General features: G+C 39.5%; 1 non-coding gene and 1 pseudogene across 1 annotated transcript; one reads left to right on the top strand and one right to left on the bottom strand.

Moving 5' to 3' along the window:
• Nucleotides 1-402: 402 nt before the first annotated feature.
• LOC100414786 (A-kinase anchor protein 3-like) lies at nt 403-20,769 on the bottom strand (annotated as a pseudogene).
• Nucleotides 19,934-20,037, top strand: LOC118144587 (U6 spliceosomal RNA). Its single transcript, XR_004729355.1, has one exon. It is a non-coding gene; the product is annotated as a U6 spliceosomal RNA (small nuclear RNA).
• Nucleotides 20,770-21,007: the final 238 nt, after the last annotated feature.

Here is a 21,007-nt window from a genome sequence, read left to right as displayed (position 1 = left end):
GGCGGACATTGTTCTGCAGCTCTACAGAGAAAGGGAAACCAAATCCTCAATATTGTAATCAGGATGATCTTGATTGAATATTAGTATCTTCTGATTTTCATGGCTATAAAAGGCTAAAATGAATTATTGATACACTGTGGCTTATTTTAGGAGAATGAGGAAGCTGCAAATTGTGACACAGAGAGAGGGGAACAGGCTGAGTGACCTTCAGCAGGGCCTCTCAGTTCAGCTCTGTTGTACCTCTGGCATTCATCTAGTTATTTTTTCCCTCCTGGGATTTCTTTACGTGATTGTTCCATTGGATCCCAAGAAAGCAAAACACGTGGAGCCATTTAGCTGTGATTTTTTAAGTTTACGTCCTTGCTCTCATGGACAGGAAAATCTGCAAAATCCAGTGACCAGCATAAGATGACATGTCTTTGATGAGAGTGATAGGAAGATAGTGTTAGGGCTCTGTAAGGATGTAGAAGGGGAGCTGTGGAAGTGAGAAAGAAGGATGGGGATAAGGGCCGGGCCCGCTGCTGGAAGAGGGAAAGCAGTGGGGCTGCTGATCACAGGTTCACCATCAGCCAGTCCAGCAACTGCAGTGGCAGGATGTTTCCCAGTGCCTCATTCAGCTCAGAACCTCACCCACGCTGCATCCTTTGTCCACAGCAGCAGCCAAGAGCTGAAGTAGCTGTGAAAGGAAAGAAATACTAGTAGAGAGGCACAGCATCCCACGGCAGGCCAGATGGAGCCTGCCAAGTCTAGAGCAGAGGGGCCAGGCAGACCTTGGGAAACTGCAACACAGACTTTAAAGTCTGCTGGCCTGTTTACCGGAAGAAGGTTAGTGACAACATTTTTAGTTTGAAGAAGGGATGTTAACACCCACCTGCCCAAGATCCGGCTCTCTAAGAATTCTAAGGTTCTAAGTTCACCCTCATATCATAAGTCTCCGTCATTGTCCTAAGAGCAAAAACGGCAGAAAATATCCAGTGGACAAACGTGGATGCTGCTTCCCATTGCCCCTTAGACCACAGAATCCTAAAATGTTGGAGCGAAAGGACACCTCAGAGATCAATTCAATCCTCAGGAAACGTTTCCCAGAGAAGTAAAGAGACTCGTCAGAGATACACTGCTAGTAATCAGCAGAACCAAAATTCACTGCAGGTATCAGATCCTATCTTAGCTCTTTTTCCAAGTGTAAGATGAGAACAGTTAGTTAAGGAACCATTCTAATATAAACACAGTAGGCTGTCATTTATCTGGAATCCTAAGGGCAACAAACTATCTCAAGTAACCAGATTTTTATTGTATTCAATTTGCTCTTGACTTTTTACGACAAAGGGCAGGTAAATAGACAAAATATCGAGAGCCTCTTCAGAAAGAGAAATGTCCATGTGAGAAACTGAAATAGAAGAACCAAATGGGAAATTTTAGAACTAAAAATTACATACAAAATATAAAGTAAAAACTTAACAGGTGGGCAGAATGTAAATGAGAGGAAAGTCAGTAAACTTGAAGGTAGATCAATAGAAATTATCCATGCTTAACAACGTAAGAGACTGATTAAACTTATTTCAAAAAAACATTTAAAAAATAAATACAGCCCAAGGATTTGTGGGCAATGTAAAAAGCTTTGACATTTATATTAGAATACCAAAGGAGAAAGGTGATGATGCAAAAAATATTTGAAGAAATAATGGACGAAAGCATTCCTCATTTGCCAAAATGTTTTGAACACATAGATTCAAGAATCTGAGGGTACCTAAAAGAAAACAAACCCAAACCCAAAGAAATTAACTCCAAGACCTATCATAACTAAATGGCTAAAAATTAAAGAAAATTTTTTAAAAATCTCAAAAGCATCCAGAGAAAACCATTTATAGGGGAACTACAAGTCAAGTGATAGACAATTTCTCATCAGAAACCATAGAGGGCAGAAGAAAGCAGCACGTCTTTTAAATGCTAACAGAAAAAAAAACCCTGCCACATTAGAATTCTATATCCAGCAGAAATTATAACTGAAGAATGAAAGTCAAATACACACTGTCAGAATAAATAAAACTAAGAGAATGCATTGCCAGAAAAAGTGTTCTAAAAGAGTTGGTAAAGGAAGTTCTTCAGAGAGAAGGGCAATGATATCAGAAGGAAACTGGAAACATTAAGAATGAATGAACAATAAAAACAGTAAAACTCTCAGCATAAATAGTAGGCTACTCTCTTAAGTTCTTTAAAATATGTTTTAAGGGGGACACAGTGGCTCACGTCTGTAATCCCAGCACTTTGGGAGGCTGAGGCAGGAGTATCACCTGAGGTCAGCAGTTCAAGACCAGCCTGGCCAACATGGCAAAACCCTGTCTCTACTAAAAATACAAAAATTAGCTGGGCATCATGACACATGCCTGTAAACCCAGCTACTTCGGAGGCTGAAGGAGGAGAATCACTTGAACCTGGGAGGTGGAAGTTGCAATGAGCTGAGATCTTGCCACTGCACTCCAGCCTGGGAAACAGACTGATACTCTGTCTCAAAAAAAAAAAAAGTTTTAAGGTTGAAAGCAAAAGTAACATTGAAGGTTTTTTCAGAGTACATAAATTAAATACATAAAACAACTCAACTATACAGGGAGAAGGGTAAAGGAACCTATATGGTGGTAATAGTCCGACATTCCAGCTTGAGTGGTAAACTACTGATGCTACATGGACTCTGAGAGGTTAGTATATATATTGTAATCCCTAGATTAACCACTAAAAGAACTGCAGAAGAAGACATAGTAAACAATGCAATAGATAAATTAAAACGGAATACTAAAACATGTTCAAATCGTCCAAGAGAAGCAGCAAAGGGAGAACAGGAAGAAAAAACAGAGAGAAGAAACAAATAATAAAATGGTAAGCTTAAATGCAAACATATCCATAAACTGGGCTAAATGTAAATGATCTAAACATATCAAATGTCAGAATGGACAAAAAATATAACCCAAGTGTATGCTGCCTACAAAAAAACCTCAATTCAAATACAATAAGTTAAAATTATCGAAAAAGATGTACCATGAAAACACCAATCAAAAGAAGACTTGAATCTAACTAACATTTATGGTCAATAGGATTTTTTAAATAAAGGAGACGGATAATTCAGAGGGGCCAGATACCCGCTGGTCTTTTCAACAAATGGTGGTGCGATAACCTTCATATCTACATGCAAAATATTGCATTTGAACTTCTACCTCACAAAAATTAGCTCAAAGAAGATCATAGACCTAAATATAAGAGCTAAAATTATCAAACATGTAGACAAAAACAAGGAGAAAATCTTCCTGGCCTTGCGTTGGTTAAGGTTTCTAACTCTCAGCACTCCTGGCCTTCCGGGTCTGTCGTGGGGCTGTTTTGCTCGATGCAGGTGGTTTAGCAGCAGTATTCTTGGCGTCTACTACTTGACTCCAGTGCTAACTCTTTCTCTGTTGTGACAGGCAAGTATGTCTCCAGACATTGCCAAATGTACCCTGGGAGGCAAAATTGCTCCTGGTTGAGAACCACTGGGTAGGCAAAAATTTATTAGTTATGACACTAAAATCAAAAGAGATAAAAGTAAAACATGATAAATTAGACACCTAACTAGACTTCATTCTGCTCTTCAAAACACTCTGTTAAATAAAAAGCCACAAACTGACAGAAAATATTTGCAAATTATATATCAGATAAAAGACTTGTATCCAGAACATATAAAGAGCTATTATAGTTCTAACCAAGAAGAAAACAATCTAACCAAATTATGTGCAAAAGAATTGCACAGACATCTCACCAAAGAATATATATCAATGGCTAATGAGCACTTAATAGAATAATATGCTCGATAATTTTCATCATTTTAATGTATGTATGCCAAATGAAATCCACAATGATACACCACTGTAATTATTACAATAAATGAAAGAATAATGTTGCTCACGATGTGGAGAAACTGAAACCTGTATAAATTACTGGTGAAAATGTAAAATGGTACAGTCACTTCAGGAAATAGTTTGGTAATTTCTTAAGAAATTACACTTGGGTTGAGCACAGTGGCTCACACTTGTAATCCCAGCACTTTGGGAAGCTGAGGCAGGTGGATCACAAGGTCAAGAGATTGAGATCATCCTGGCCAACACATGGTGAAACTCCATCTTTACTTAAAACACACACACACACACACACACACACACACACAATTAGCCGGGTGTGTTGGAGGACGCCTGTAGTCCCAGCTGCTCAGGAGGCTGAGGCAGAATTGCTTGAACCTGGGAGGCAGAGGTTGTAGTGAGCCAAGATCACACCACTGCACTCCAGCCTGGCAACAGAGTGAGACTCCGTCTCAAAAAAAAAAAAAAAAAAGAAGGAAAGAAATTTACAGTTAACTAGTCAGGCATGGTGGCTCATGCTTGTATTTCCAGCACTTTGGGAGGCTGAGGTGATCAGATCACTTGAGCCCAGGAATTTGAGACCAACCTGGGCAATGTGACAAGACCCCGTCTCTACAAAAACATACAACAATTAGCTGGGCATGATGTGGGGGGTGCCTGTAATCCCAGCTACTCGGGAGGCTGAGGTGGGAGGATCACAGAAGGCTGGGGAGTTTGAGGCTGCAGGGAGCTGTGATTGAGGTGGCAGTGAGCTGTGATTATGCCACTGCATTCCAGCACCTGGGCAAAAGAGGAAGACGCTGTCTAAAAAAAGAAAAAAAGAAAGAAAAATAAATTACACTTATTGAATTACACTTATTTTAAGATGCTGCAATTCCACTCCTCATTATCCGCCCAAGAGAGATGAAAATATATAACCACACAGACTTGTATGTGAATGCTCATAGTGGCATTACTCATAACAACAAAAATGGAAGCCATCTAAATACCGTCTAAGTATCTATTAACTGATAAATGGACAAACAAAATGTAGTATAGCTACATAATGAAGTACTATCCAACAAGAAAAAGAAATAAGCTACTGATACATGCTGCAACACAGACGAACCTCAAAAATATCACACTAAGTGTAAGGAGCCTGATGTAAAAGACCACATACTTTATGGCTCCATTACATAAAATGTCAAGGAAAGGCAAATTTATAATGATAGAAAGGTTAATGGTTGCACACAGTTGAGGGATGAAAACTAGAAAGTGTAAACAACTAAGAATAGCCTAGAAAATTCTGAGGTAGAAAAATAAGGAGTTTCCAGTCCTATCAAATATTCAAAAATATTATAGAATTACAGTAAGTAAAACAGTATGCTATTGGTACAAGAGTAGATGGACGATTCAATGGCACAGAGTAGAAAGTTTAGAAGATGAATAGAAAATAATAAGAAATTGTAATCCTATTTCATACCATATATAAAAATGAATTCAAAATGTATTAAATTATTAAATATATTTTAAAAATCATAAAAGTACAATCATGCACTGCATAATGGTGTTTCAGCCAACCACAGAGTGTACATATGATGGTGGTTCCATAAGCTTATCATGGACCTCAAAAACTCCTATTTTCTAGTGATATCGTCATTATCATAACATAGCACAGCACATTACTCACTTAAACCTCCTGTGCTGCCAGTTCTATAGAAGTCCAGCGCACATTATTTCATATAGCGGATAGTCCTTCATAATGATAATAAATGACTACATTACTGACTCCTGTACTTGCTGTACTGTACTACACTTTTAGTGTTATTTTAGTCTCCTCCTACTTACTAAAAAAATTGTAAAACAGCCTCAGGCAGGTCCTTCAGGACAAAGGCATTGTCATCATAGGACATAATAGCTTCGTGAGTGTTACTTCCCCTGAAGACCTTCAAGTGGGAGAATGTGCAGAGGTGGAAGGCAATGATATTGATGATCCTGACCTCCTGTGGGCCTAGGCCAATGTGTGTGTGTGTGTCTTTATTTTTAATAAAAAGTTTAAAAAAATAGAAAAAAGCTTATATAAAAGCATATAAAGAAAAAATATTTGTGTATAACTGTGCAATGTGTTTGTGTTTTAAGTATTTATGAGTCAAAAAGTTTTAAAAAATTAAAAGTTTAAAACATAAAAATGTTACAGTAAGCTGTCAATTTATTATTGAAGAAAGAAAAAATATTTTAAAATATATTTATTGTAGCGTAAATGTACTGTGTTTATAAAGTCTACAGTAGTGAACGGTAATGTCCTAGGCCTTCCCATTCACTCACCACTCAGTCACTCACTCATCTGGAACAACTTCCAGTCCTGTGAGCTCCATTCATGGTAAGTGACTTATATGGATGTACCATGTTTTATCTTTTATGCCATATTTTTACTGTACCTTTTCTATATTTCAATATGTTTAGGTCCACACATACCATGGTGTTACAATTGCTTATAGTATTATATAGGCTACACTTATATAGATGCTGTATATAAGTGTAGCCTAGGAGCAAAAGGCTATACAATACAATAAAAGCTAGCTATATAGTGGGCTATACCAGCTAGGTTTGTGTAAGTACACTCTATGATGTTCACACAATGAGGAAATTGCTTAATAATACATTTCTCAGAACATATCCCCGTTACTAAGCAATGCATGACTGTACTAGAAAAAAAAACGGGAAAGGTTTGCTAATATCATAATTAGCTAGTATCGTTTGTTTGCTAGTGTCATTTGTTTTCCAAAATAAAACATAAAACCCAGCAAAAATAGAAGAAAAATGTCTCATATTTCACTACATTTGTGCAGCAGACACAATCTAAAACAAAACAAAACACCAATCAAAAGACCAATGGCAAAGGAAACATTTGTATTTAATATCATAAAGGTTGATTCCTTGTAATATATAAAACCTTTTCCTTATAGATCAATAAGGAAAAGGCCTACAATGCAATAAAAAAAAAATGGGCAGAACATAAAAAGAATACCTAGGAATACAGCTAAACAAGGAGGTGAAAATCTCTACAATGAGAATTACAAAACACTGCTCGAAGAAATCAGAGATGACACAAACAAATGAAAAAATATTCCATGTTCATGGATAGAAAATGTCAATACTGTTAAAATGGTCATACTGCCCAGAGCAAATTATGGTTCAATGCTATTCCTATTAAATGACCAATGACATTCTTCATAGAAACCATTTTAAAATTCATATGTAATCAGAAAAGAGCCCACCAATAGCCCAGGCAATCCTAGGAAAAAGAACAAAGCTAGAGACGTCACAGTACCCAACTTCAAACTATACTACAGGACCGCAGTAACCAAAATGCATGACACTGGTGCAAAAACAGACACATAGACCAATGGAACAGAATAGAGAGCCAGAAATAAGGCCACACAGCTATAACCATTTGATCTTTGACAAAGCTGACAAAAAGAAGCAACGGCTAAGGGCTCTCTATTCAATAAATGGTGCTGGGATAACTAGCTAGCCATATGCAGAAGATGGAAATTGGGCCCCTTCCTTACACCATATACAAGAATAAACTCAAGATTGATTAAAGACTTAAATGTAAGACTAAAAACTAAAAATCCTAGAAGACTCCCTAGGCAATACCATTCTGGACATAGAAACTGGTAGATTTCATGATGAATGCACCAAAAGCAACTGCAACAAGAGCAAAAATTGACAAATGGGATCTAATTAAATTTAAGAGCTTCTGCACAGTAATGGAAACTATTAATAGAGTAAACAGACAGCCTACATAATGGGAGGAAATATTTGCAAACTGTGTGGCTGACAAAGGTCTAATGTTCAGCATCTATAAGGAACTTAAACAAATTTACAAGAAAAAAACATTCAAAAGTGGGCAAAGGACACAGACACTTTTCAGAAGAAGACATATGTGTGGCCAAGAAGCATGCAAAAACATGCTCCATATCACTGGTTACTAGATAAACGCAAATCAGAACCATAATAAGACACTATCTCACACCAGTTAGAATGGCTACTATTAAAAGTACAAAATAACAGATGCCGGCAAGGTTGTGGAGAAAAGGGAACACTTATACACTGTTGGTGGGAGTGTAAATTAGTTCAACCATTGTTGAAAGCAGTGTGGTGATTCCTCAAAGAGCTAAAATCAGAACTACCATTCAACTCAGCAATCCCATTACTGGGTGTATACACAAAGGAATATAAATTGTTTTACCACAAAGACACATACACATGAATGTTCACTGCAACACTATTCACAGTAACAAAGATATGGAATTAACCTAAATACCTATCAATGGTAGGTGGGATTTAAAAAATGTGATACAAATACACCATGGAATATTACACAGCCATAAAAAAGTACACAACCGAGGGATCCCAAGATGGCTGAATAAGAGGCAGCTCTTATTCAGGAGGTGTGTGCAACCAACCAGAGGGCCAGGGGATCTCCCCCTCTGGGACTTCGGTTTGGATACAGTGCTCCTCCCAAGCCCTCTACAACCCACAGAACAGGAGATCTTTGCCAGGCTGAAAAGCCTCAGCGAGCTGCCTGAACAGGGCAGAACAGCAACTTCAGCCAGTGCTGGGGCTGTCAGCATAGATCTAGGTGGAAGCACCGGCTGACTTGAAAGCCAGAAAGCTGGCTGGGTGGAGCCACCTGCCCCCCAGAAAGAAGGGGAACTGAAAACAGGGAAATAGCCCATACAGCAGGACAGGCCCCCTGAGCAAAGCCCAGAGGCTAAAAAACTCTCACTCCAGAGTTTTGCACCCAGAACATCAGTTAGAGAGTGATCAGATGATAAAAGGATCAATGCAACAATAGGAGTCAATGATTATAAATATATATGCACCCAATAGAAGCACCCAGATACAGAAGGCAAGTTTTCAATGACTTATAAAGAGACTTGGACGACTGCACAATAATAGTGGGTGACTTTGACACCACATTGTTAATATTCTACAGATCGATGAGATAGAAAATTAATTGGGACATTTATGATTTGAACTCAGACCTGGAACAAGTAAACTCAGTGAATATTTATAGAATTATTCACCCCAGGTCCACAGAACATACATTTTTTTTAGTATCACATTACACCTATTTTGAAAGTGACCACATAAATGGAAGCAAATCACTCTTCAGCATTTGCACAGCATTTCAGAGATTTAAATGAAATATTGGTTGGCTGTTTGTTTGTTATTTTCTTTCCTTTTTCCCTCCTGTCTCTGCTGTTAAGCACAATTATCGGCATAAAAGAGGTTTTTAATACCAACTTTTAGATTGCATTCCAGCCTGGGCAATAGAGCAAGACTCCTGTTCTCTCTTCCCCATTTATCTTTCTTTCTTAAAAAAAAAAAAAAGTGATCAGGAATGATAGAGCTCAGTGGGGGTAAGGGCAGCAGCCATTGCAGAAACCGGCCTAATTTTCCTGAATAAATAAAAGACACAGCAGCTCCACTGAATCTGTAGCAGGCCAGCAGCACCTCTGCAGGCAGACAAAGGAAAGGCCACCTCTCCAAGCAGCTACCTGAGATCAAAACTATATAAATCCAAGGAGATGGGAAGAAACCAGCGCAAGAAGAATGAAATCATCAAAAATGAGAATGCCTCTCCCCTACCACGAGATCACAACTCCTCACCAGCAAAGGAACAAAGCTGGATGGAGAATGAATTTGATGAATTGACAGAAGCAGGCTTCAGAAGGTGGGTAATAACAAACTTCTCTGAGTTAAAGGAACATGTTCTATCCCAATGCAAAGAAACTAAAAACCTTGAAAAACGGTTAGTCAAAATGCTAACTAGAATAACCAGTTTAGAGGAAAACATAAACGACTTGGTGGAGCTGAAAAACACAGCGTAAGAACTTTGAGAAACATACACAAGTTTCAATAGCTGAATCAATCAAGCAGAGGAAAGGATATCAGAGATTGAAGATCAACTCAATGAAATAAAATGAGAAGGCAAGAAAAGAGAACAAAGAGTGAAAAGAAATTAACAAAGCCTTCAAGAAATATGGGATTATGTGAAAAGACCTAATCTATGCTTGATCAGTGTACCGGAAGATAATGGGAAGAATAAATCCAAGCTGGAAAACACTCTTCAGGATATTATCCAGGAGAACTTCCCCAACCTAGCAAGGTGGCCAACATTCAAATACAGGAAATACAGAGAACAACGATACTCCTCTAGAAGAGCAACCCCAAGGCACATAATCATCAGATTCACCAGGGTTGAAACAAAGGAAAAAATACTAAGGGCAGCCAGAGAGAAAGGTTGGGTCACCTACAAAAGGAAGCACATCAGACTCACAGCGGATCTCTTGGCAGAAACCCTACAAGCCAGAAGAGAGTGGGGGCCTATATTCAACATCCTTAAAGAAAAAACTTTCAACCCAGAGTTTCATATCCAGCCAAACTAAGCTTCATAAGTGATGGAGAAATACAATCCTTATGGACAAGCAATTGCTGAGAGATTTTGTCACTACCAGACCTGCCCTACAAGAGCTCCGGAAGGAAGCACTAAACACAGAAGGAAAAAACCAGTACCAGCCACTGCTAAAAAGAACCAAATGGTAAAAACCAATGATGCAATGAAGAAATTACACCAACCAAAGGGCAAAACAACCAACCAGTAATAAAATGTCAGGATCACATTCACACATAACAACATTAACATTAAATGTAAACGGACCAATCGAAAGACACAGACTGGCAAATTGGATAAAAAGCCAACAACCATCATTGTGCTGTATTCAGGAGATCCATCTCAAGTGGAAAGACACACACAGACTCAAAATAAAGGGATGGAAGATTTACCAAGGAAATGGAGAGCAAAAAAAAAAGCAGGAGTGGCAATCCTAGTCTCTGATAAACCAGACTTAAAACCAGCAAAAATCAAAAGAGACAAAGAGGGCATTACATAATGGTAAAAGGCTCAATACAACAGGAAGAGCTAACTATTCCAAATATATATGCACCCAATATAGGAGTACCAAGATATGTGAATCAAGTCCTTAACGACCTACAAAGAGACTTAGGCTCCTGCACAATAATAGTGGGAGACTTTAACACTCCACTGTCAATATTAGACAGATCAACGAGACGGAAAATCAACAAGTAAGTATATCCAGGACTTGAATTCAGCTCTGGACCAAGCGAACTTTGTAGACATTTACAGAACTCTCTATCCCAAATCCACAGAATATACATTCTTCTCTGCACCACATCACACTTACTCTAAAACTGACTACATAATTGGAAGTAAATCACTCCTCACCAAATGCAAAAGAATGGAAATCATAACAAACAGTCTCTCAGACCACAGTGCAATCAAATTAGAACTCAAGATTAAGAAACTAACTCAAAACTGCACAACTTCATGGAAACTGAACAACTGGCTCCAGAATGTCAACTGGAAAAACAATGAAATTAAGGCAGAAACAAAGATGTTCTTTGAAATCAATGAGAATGAAGACACAACATACCAGAATCTCTGGGACACATGTAAAGCAGTGTCTAAAAGGCAATTTATAGCAATACATGCCCACCAGAAAAGCAAGGAAACGTCTAAAATCGACACCCTATCATCAAAATTGAAAGAGTTAGAGGAGCGAGATTAAAAAAAAACTCAAAAGCTAGCAGAAGACAAGAAATCAGAGCAGAACCGAAGGAGATAGAGACACAAAAAAACCCTTCAAAAAAATCAACAAATCCAGGAGTTGGTTTTTCGAAAAGATCAACAAAATAGATAGACCACTAGCCAGACTAATAAAAGAGAGAAGAATCAAATAGATGCAATAAAAAATGATAAAGGGGGCATCGCCACTGATTCCACAGAAATACAAACTACCATCAGAGATTACTACAAACAACTCTATGCACACAAATCGGTAAATCTGGAAGAAATGGATAAATTCCTGGACACTTGCACTCTTCCAAGTCTAAACCATGAAGAAGTTGAAACCCTGAATAGACCAATAACAAGGGCTGAAATTGAGGCAACAATTAACAGCCTACCAACTAAAGAAAGCCCAGGTCCAGACGGGTTTACAGCCAAATTCTACCAGATATACAAAGAGGAGCTGGTACCATTCCTTCTGAAACTCTTCCAAACAATACAAAAAGAGGGAATCCTCCCCAACTCATTTTTATGAGACCAACATCGTCCTAATTCCAAAATTGGGCAGTGATGCAACAAGAAAAGAAAACTTCAGGCCAATATCCATGACGAACATCGATACAAAATTCTTCAATAAAACACTGGCAAACAGAATGTAACAGGACATCAAAAAGCTTATTCATCATGATCAAGTAGGCTTCATCCTAGAGATGAAAGGCTGGCTCAACATAAGCAAGTCTATAAATGTAATCCATCACATAAACAGAACCATAGACAAAACCCACATGATTATCTCAATAGACGCAGAGAAGGCCTTCAACAAAATTAAACATCCCTTTAAGCTAAAAACCTTCAATAAACTAGGTATTGATGAAACATATCACAAAATAATAAAGGCTATTTATGACAAACCCACAGCCAATATCCTACTGAATGGGCAAAAACTGAGCATTCCCTTTGAAATCTGGCACAAGACAAGAATGCCCTCTCTCACAACTCCTATTCAATATAGTATTGGAAGTTCTAGCCAGAGCAATCAGGCAAGAAAAAGAAATAAAGAATATTCAATTAGAAAAGAGAAAGCCAAATTGTCTTTATTTGTAGATGACATGATTGTATATTTAGAAGACCCCATCATCTCAGCCCAAAATCTCCTGAAACTGATAAGCAACTTCAGCAAAGTCTCAGGATACAAAATCAATGTGCAGAAATCACAAGCGTTCCTATATACAGTCTTAAAGAGAGCCAAAGCAAGAATGAACTGCCATTCACAATTGCTACAAAGAGAATAACATATCTAGGAATACAACTAACAAAGGATGTAAAGGACCTCTCCAAGGAGAACTACAAACCACTGCTCAATGAAATAAGAGAGGACACAAACAGATAGAAAAACATTCCATGCTCGTGGTTGGGAAGAATCAACATCTCGAAAATGGCCATACTGCCCAAAGTAATTTATAGATTCAACACTATCCCCATCAAGCGACCAATGACCTTCTTCACAGAACTGGAAAAGACCACCTTAAACTTCCTATGGAACCAAAAAAGAGCCTGCATAGCCAAAACAATCCTAAGCAAAAAGAACAAAGCTGGAGGCATCATGCTGCCTGACTTCAAACTATACTAGAAAGGCCACAGTAATCAAAACAGCATGGTACTGGTACCAAAACAGAGACACAGACCAATGGAACAGAACAGAGGCCTCAGAAGCAACACCACACATCTAAAATCATCTGATCTTTGACAAACCTGAGAAAAACAAGCAACTTTTATTTTATTAAAAGAATTTTAATATTAATAACATTTTATTTTATTAAAAGTATTTAAAAAGGAATTTTAATTTTATTAAAAGGATTTCCTGTTTAATAAATGGTGTTGGGAAAACTGGCTAGCAATGTGCAGAAAGCAGAAACTGGACCCCTTCCTGACAGTTTACACTAAAATTAACTCCAGAGGGATTAAAGATCTAAACATAAGACCTAACACCATAAAAACCCTAGAAGAAAATCTAGGCAAAACCATTCAGGACATAGGCATAGGCAAGGACTTCATGACTAAAGCACCAAAAGCAATGGCAACAAAAGCCAAAATAGACAAATGGGATCAAATTAAACTCCAGAGCTTCTGTACAGCAACGGAAACAATCATTAGAGCAAACCGACAACCAACAGAATGGGAAAAAATTTTTGCAATCTACCCATTTGACAAAGGGCTAATACCCAGAATCTACAAAGAACTAAAACATATTTACAAGAAACAAACAAACCCATTCAAAAGTGGGCAAAGGATATGAACAGACACTTTTCAAAAGAAGACATATATGAGGCCAACAATCATATGAAAACACATGCTCATCATCACTGGTCATTACAGAGATGCAAATCAAAACTACATTGAGATACCATCTCACACCAGTTGGAATGGTGTGATCGTTAAAAAATCTGGAGACAACAGATGCTGGAGAGGATGTGGAGAAATAGGAACACGTTTACACTGTTGGTGGGAGTGTAAATTAATGCAACCATTGTGGAAGACAGTGTGGCATTTCCTCAAGGACCTAGAAATAGAAATACCATTTGACCCAGCAATTCCATTACTGGGTATATACCCAAAGAATTAGTAATTGTTCTATTATAAAGACACATGCACACGTATGTTCATTGCAGCACTGTTTACAATAGCAAAGACCTGGAGCCAACCAAATGTCCATCAACTATAGGCTGGATAATGAAAATGTGGCACATATACACCATAGAATACTACACAGCCATAAAAAATGATGAGGTTCTGTCCTTCATAGGGACATGGATGGATCTGGAAACCATAATTCTCAGCAAACTGACACAAGAACAGAAAACCAAACACCACATGTTATCACTTATAGGTGGGTGTTGAACAATTAGAACACATGGACACAGGGAGGGGAGCATCACACACTGCGGTCAGTTGGTGGGGGCTAGGGGAGGGACAGTGGAGGGTAGGGAGGGTGGAGAGGGATAACGTGGGGAGAAATGCCAGATATAGGTGATGGGGGTTGAAGGCAGCAAACCACCTGGCCATGTATGTACCTATGCAACAATCCTGCATGATCTGCACACGTACCCCAGAACCTAAAGTACAATTAAAAAAACAAAGAGGGCCGGGCGCGGTGGCTCAAGCCTGTAATCCCAGCACTTTGGGAGGCCGAGGCGGGTGGATCACGAGGTCGAGAGATCGAGACCAACCTGGTCAACATGATGAAACCCCGTCTCTACTAAAATACAAAAAATTAGCTGGGCATGGTGGCGCGTGCCTGTAATCCCGGCTACTCAGGAGGCTGAGGCAGGAGAATTGCCTGAACCCAGGAGGCGGAGGTTGCGGTGAGCCGAGATCGCGCCATTGCACTCCAGCCTGGGCAACAAGAGCGAAACTCCGTCTCAAAAAAAACAAAAAACAAAGAACACAACCATTTCCTTTGCAGGAACATGGATGCAGCTGGAGGCCATTGCCCTTGGCAAACTAACTCAGGAGAAGAAAACCAAATAAATGCATGTTATCAGAAGTGGGAGTTAAATGATGAGAACACATGGAAACAAAGAGGGAAACCACAGATACTTGAGAGTGGAGGGTGGGAGGAAGAAGGCGATCAGAAAAAAATAACTATTGGGTTGGTACTAGGCTTACCTGGTAACTGGGTGACAAAATAATCTGTACAACAAACCCCTGTGACACATTTACCTATATAACAAACCAGCACATGTACCCGTGAACCTAAAATAAAAGTTAAAAAAAAGTGGGCAGAAGTTACGACCAAGTTATCCACAGAAGAGGAAATTCAAATGGCCTTAAATATATGCAAAGATGCTCACCCTCACTCCTAATAAGACAAAAAAGTAAAGCAACTTGGCAAATTAAAGATTTTAGCATGCATTGCTGCTTAAAGTGTGGGGAAATAGTCCTCTTATACTGTTTAAATAGGCGTGTAAGGCTGGGCGCAGTGGCTCACATCTGTAATCCCAGCACTTTGGGAGGCCGAGGCGGGAGGATCACCTAAGGTCAGGAGTTCAAGACCTGCCTGGCCAAATTATGAAACCCGTCTCTACTACAAATACAAAAAATAGCCAGGCATGATAACACATGCCTATAATCCCAGCTACTAGGGAGACTGAAGCAGGAGAATCACTTGAACTTCCAGGAGGTGGAAGTTGCAGTGAGCCAAGATCGTGCCATTGCACTCCAACCTGGGTGTCACAGACAGACTCTGACTCGAAAAAAACAAAAAAGATGTATAAATTGGTACAAGCTCTCTGGAAGGCAATTTGGAAACATGTATCAAATTATACAAATAATATTCTCAGTAACCTTGAAATTCCTTTCCTAGGTATATAGCACATATGAATACATTTTAACCTGTAAATTTGAATATACAAAATTATGTATATTCAAAGATATTCAGTATATTATTGCTTACAGTCCAAAATAGTGGCAATGAAATATCCATTCATAGGGGAGTGGTTAAATATATGAAACATATATAAAACATATATATGAAATGGTTTCATATATTATAAAATATATAAAGCCATTAAAAAGAATGTGGCAGCTCTATATGTTACAGAAGAGGATATATACATATTTATTTATAATAATTTGTGACTATGTGTGCGTGTATTTCTGGAAGGATAAATAAGAAAATGATCCAAATGGTGTTTTTCTCCAGGGAAGGCAATGGGATGGACATATAAGTGAGGAAACAACCCTTAATTTTCACAGCGCATCCTTTTGTACTTTTGAATTTTGAATTAAGCACACATATCATTTATTCAAAAATAAATACAAATGTATTTCAAGACACTGGGCTCACAGACATCCTAGTGACTCACCCGAATCAGTATGCGAATGCATGCATATATTAATCTCTCTGTTCCTAAAAATATACTGATATTCAGTGCGTCTATTCATTAGTTGAAGTTTGAATATGCTGCTTCTTGTTCTTTTGCCTGAACCCAGGAGGCGGAGGTTGCGGTGAGCCGAGATCGCGCCATTGCACTCCAGCCTGGGTAACAAGAGCGAATCAAAAAAAAAAAAAAAGGCAGTCAATAAAATAGATATCTTTGTCTTTAGAGTAGACGAAGGGGTGTGTGCATGTGTGTGTGTGTGTGTGTGTGTGTATGGACTACAAGTCTATTGTCCTATTTTAGATACACGTTTCAATTTAAAATAATCTAAAACAAGACATTCCAATTCAGAAAAGTCTAAAACCAGAGTGTATTGTGTACATTATGTATGATGGGTTTGATTTCAAAGATGGCTACAAAACAAAGGCTTTCTCATACATTATACACCTGAAGGCTATGCTTATTTGTAGATTTTTTTCCATCGGTTTAAATTTTCTTCAGAATATAGCCTCCCACTCCCCATCTCTGCTAACTGCTTTATACTGTAAAATAGTTGTCTGTTTTATGGATTGGAAACCCTGCATGGAGATAGAGCTTGCCAAAGACCCTTAAGAATATATCTAGTATTGGAAGTTCACATTGTCTTCTAGCCTGAAGTTGAGTGTGCACATAACTCACCTGGGTATTTTCCTAAAACAAAGATTCTGATTCAGTAGGTCTGGAGGGAAGTGTGAGATTCTGTACTTCTCAAAAACTCCCAGGTAATGCCAATGTTGTAGGTCCACAGACTGCACTTCGAGTAGCAAGACCAAAGACAAAGACTATACAGTTTCATGTTTTGGCTTGGTATAGCCGAATCCGAATGCTCTGTCATCGTGTGTCTTCCCAGTTATCAGATAACTGTAGTGACTCAGTTCCAAGTGTTGGTAATACCACTCAATTAAGCAGAGAAAACCTCGTTCTATATCTTCTGATTTCCATTATGATGAATTTTTCTGAGTAATTGTAGCCTCTTTTGCCACCCTTTGCTACTTAATGATTAACAGCAGTTGTTCCGCTTTTCTCACTCAAGAGGAGACAATCAAAAGCATTGAGAAAGAGAAAATGAAAGAGAGAGAGAGAAGGAAGAAAGAGAGAAGGTCGTGGGGATTGTCTTTTTATTCCCCCACTTCAGTATGAAGCAGCAGCATCTTGGGTAAGTGTGCATGTTCTCCAGACTCAAACCCTCCCTTTAGTGAGCAGTTCTGATGCTTATTGGGCACCTTGAATGGAGGACAAGAACTTAACATGCATGTTTACCTTTAGCGGTAATAACAGTGATAGGTTGATTTCCCATCTGCCTTATGCCTTAGTCCTACTTCTTAATGGATTCAGAACTTAGGGTAGAGGGAAGAGGGGTGTTATCAACTGAATCCTTTCAAATCCCCTATGCCACCTAGAAAACCAGCTAAGACAGTAATGACACGTTTGAAAAGGTCCTAAGTTCAGACTCTTGCCTCTTCCCGAACACATCCCAGGGCTACTTTCTAGCTTCATCTCATCCTTTGAGCAATGCTGTCCTATCCAAAGCTCAGCCCAAAGCCCAGACCTTAATCTGATTCTTTCACTAGGTCTCTTGGAGGTTCCTCATCTGTACATTCCTACTCCTAAATGCAAAAAAATAGAAAAAGATCACTTATCCCCTTTTCCCTCTTTGATATGCCTTGTATTGGGCAAAATCTAATTTTTACTTTATCCATTATCTCTGCCAAGAGGCATGATCTTCAAATCCTGCCATTCCCATTTTACCTTCCCAGTGGCTATCTTCCTATTCAGAAGGAAACCAGAACTTAAAGACCTTGTTAATCTTAATAAGGCTTCCAAATTTCTCTGCCTTTGTTTCGTACCTTCTCCTGGATCCCTTCGTCATTACCAGCAAAATACAAAATAGGGACATCGAGCTCAGAGGCAGCTACCCATTGAAGGATGGCTTGGAGTTGCTTGTTCTGAACTGTATCTATTAGGTTGTGATTGCTGACAATCACCTTGGGTGCTGCACACCCTTCAGGGGGCTGTCCTGATACACCTCTCAGTTCATATGGATAGCCTGATAGGCATTCTGAAGAAAAGCTTCTGCTGTCCCTGTGCCCTTGACTGGCAAACACTCATATAAACTATCTGGGAAGGCTGACGTTAGCCTGCCAGCATCTTCAGACTTGTCATCTTCCAGCTCTGTCAAAGAAGTATCATAGGACTTGGCAATGATGAGATGCAGCTTCATCACTGAGTCCCTCAGATGTTCTACCATCTGTCCATTCATGTTGCCATCTAGCTGGTTGATAACCATCTTGGTCAGCCCAGAAAAGGCACCAGGGGTCTCATCATCTTCACATGGTTTGGGGGGTGAAGAGGTTAAAGGTCTTTCACACAAGTTTATATCTTCCTTAACTAGTTCTTCCAGCACCTTGGGTTCAGAGTAATGGCCACGCTTGAAAACGGTCTCACTAAATAAGCTCCAGATGAAATTGAAGAAAACACTTGTTAGGACCTTCTTTTCTGCTTGTTCTTGGTCATCTACGTTGTGCGCAGTCTTCAGGCAGGATTCATCAGGAACTACAGGAGATTTGTTGGCAGGAAAGTTGGTGGTTCCAGCAGCTTCAAGGAAGCTCTGTGCATCCCTTCTGTCTCCCTGGGCCAGGTGATATTGAATCAGAGGTAGGGCAGATACAATCAGGTCCTTGGCCCAGAAGTCTGAATTAAACATAAAATTCTCAGGTTTCTCTGGGGGATATAAAGGAGGGCCGAGGTTGCAAATATCTTCGGGGTACTCAAAGGAAATGTCTGGTGCAGGCTTACACTGTGCGTCGGGAGCTTCACAGGCTGCATGCTGGAAACCTGGAGATTTACATTCTTTCTGATTTTTATGCCACAAAGTCAGCACCTCTTTGATAATGTGTTCACCCAGACTTTCGGCACAAGTCTTCTCCTTCTCTGATTTGGCTTCAGAATACATTTTTTCTCTCAATTTAGCTTCAGATCTCATGGCAGAGTTCACATTTCATTTTTTAGGGTCACCCATTCCTTTCATGGAGAGGAGGGAATAACTCTCAGCCTTGTCTTTGGCTTTCCTGATCTGCTCAGACTTTCTCCGCCAACATCACATTGTACAGCTTCTCTAGCATGGCATCCATGATATCTGAGGGCTTTTGTCTTCCATAAGAGAAGACAGTTCTTTTCACAGCCGAGACAAAGTCTGTGTTAGTCATGAGGGTCCCTGTGACATTGTGGAGGTTCCTCATGAAGGAGTCGATGACAGCTGAGACCACCTCTTTTGCATGCTTGAGCAGAACCTTCTTCAGTAGGACGGTGGCGATGGTTGTGTCTTTCACTTGGATCCTCAGTGTCTTCATCATGGAGACCATCATGTCAGACACCACACTGTTAGCACAGGTCATGATCCCTTCACTAACTGAAGCTGTAAACTCATCAGCCCTTTCCTGACCTCGAAACATCTTTCTCTCCCAAGGAAAGAACCTGGCACCCTCTCTGGCATAATCTGCATTACGAGATTCAAACACTTCCTTATGGAATGATACAGAGAAGATTAGCATGGCCCCTGCGCAAGGATGACACGCAAATTCATGAAGGGTTCCATATTTTTACTTTAACTCAAGATTCTAACATTCCCAACAGCGAAAAAAGCTCTGGAGTGGCTGGGGTACTAGACTGGTTTAATTTCTTTGGGCCTTGTTTTCTCATCTGTAGAATTAGGGTATTGGGCTAATAAAGTTCAAGTTAAAAATCTAAAAAAAAAAAAGACTTCTTAGAAGGAGGCTTGTCCTCTGGATCCTGTATTTCCTTGGTGCTCTCCTTCATCTTCGAAGTGGACTTGTATTTCAAATTTGGGGGATTTTGTGATGATTCTGATGCTCTGTCTCTAGAGCCGGGAGCCTTGTCTGGGGCAGCATTCCTGGAACATGCAGAGACAGTCTCATTCACCAGATCTGATGCTATGTTACTGAGACTTTTGATGGGATGGGTTCATTCCCCATGTACAACGACTGATGGTAACATGTTTTCAGAGCCGTCGATGGCCTCATTGATCTCTTTGCAGGTCATGGCTATGACTAGATTCGTGAGGCAGTTAGCATCGAAGGAAACTTCATCTACTGAATTCCCATTGCCAAGTCAGGCCCTGGGGCCTTGGAAAGGATTCTCCTTGTGAGTGATCTCAAAATGCAATCTCCCTGGAGTGCCCTTGGTGGTGGTGTTGTCGTAGTCTCCGGAGAAACCTTTGTGTGGGTCTCCTGAGTTGGACTGTTCCCCACCAAAGGATGATTCTCTGGGCTTGAACCTAACCTCTTGGAACTCTGCCTACTTTTCTCCAGGTCTCTGCAGAGCCAGCTGAGCACTCTTGACAGGATCCGTGGAGGTGTCCTTAAAAATAGAAAAGCATTCATCTGACTATAACAAGTAAAGACTTGGGATATTCAAGACAACCTCAAAGTTCAGTTACAAATGTTGTCAGCCCTCTCAAGCTTGCTCCATCTTGGCAATACAAGTAACTGTTTATCGAGTACTCACTGTGTATCAGGCATCATTCCAAGTATTTTAAGACTATTATCTCATTT

This window comes from Callithrix jacchus, chromosome 9 (genome assembly GCF_049354715.1).
Source record: "Callithrix jacchus isolate 240 chromosome 9, calJac240_pri, whole genome shotgun sequence".
Lineage (NCBI taxonomy): Eukaryota > Metazoa > Chordata > Mammalia > Primates > Cebidae > Callithrix > Callithrix jacchus.
Note: the sequence above shows the minus strand (reverse complement) of the source record. Positions and strands in the feature narration are given on the sequence as shown.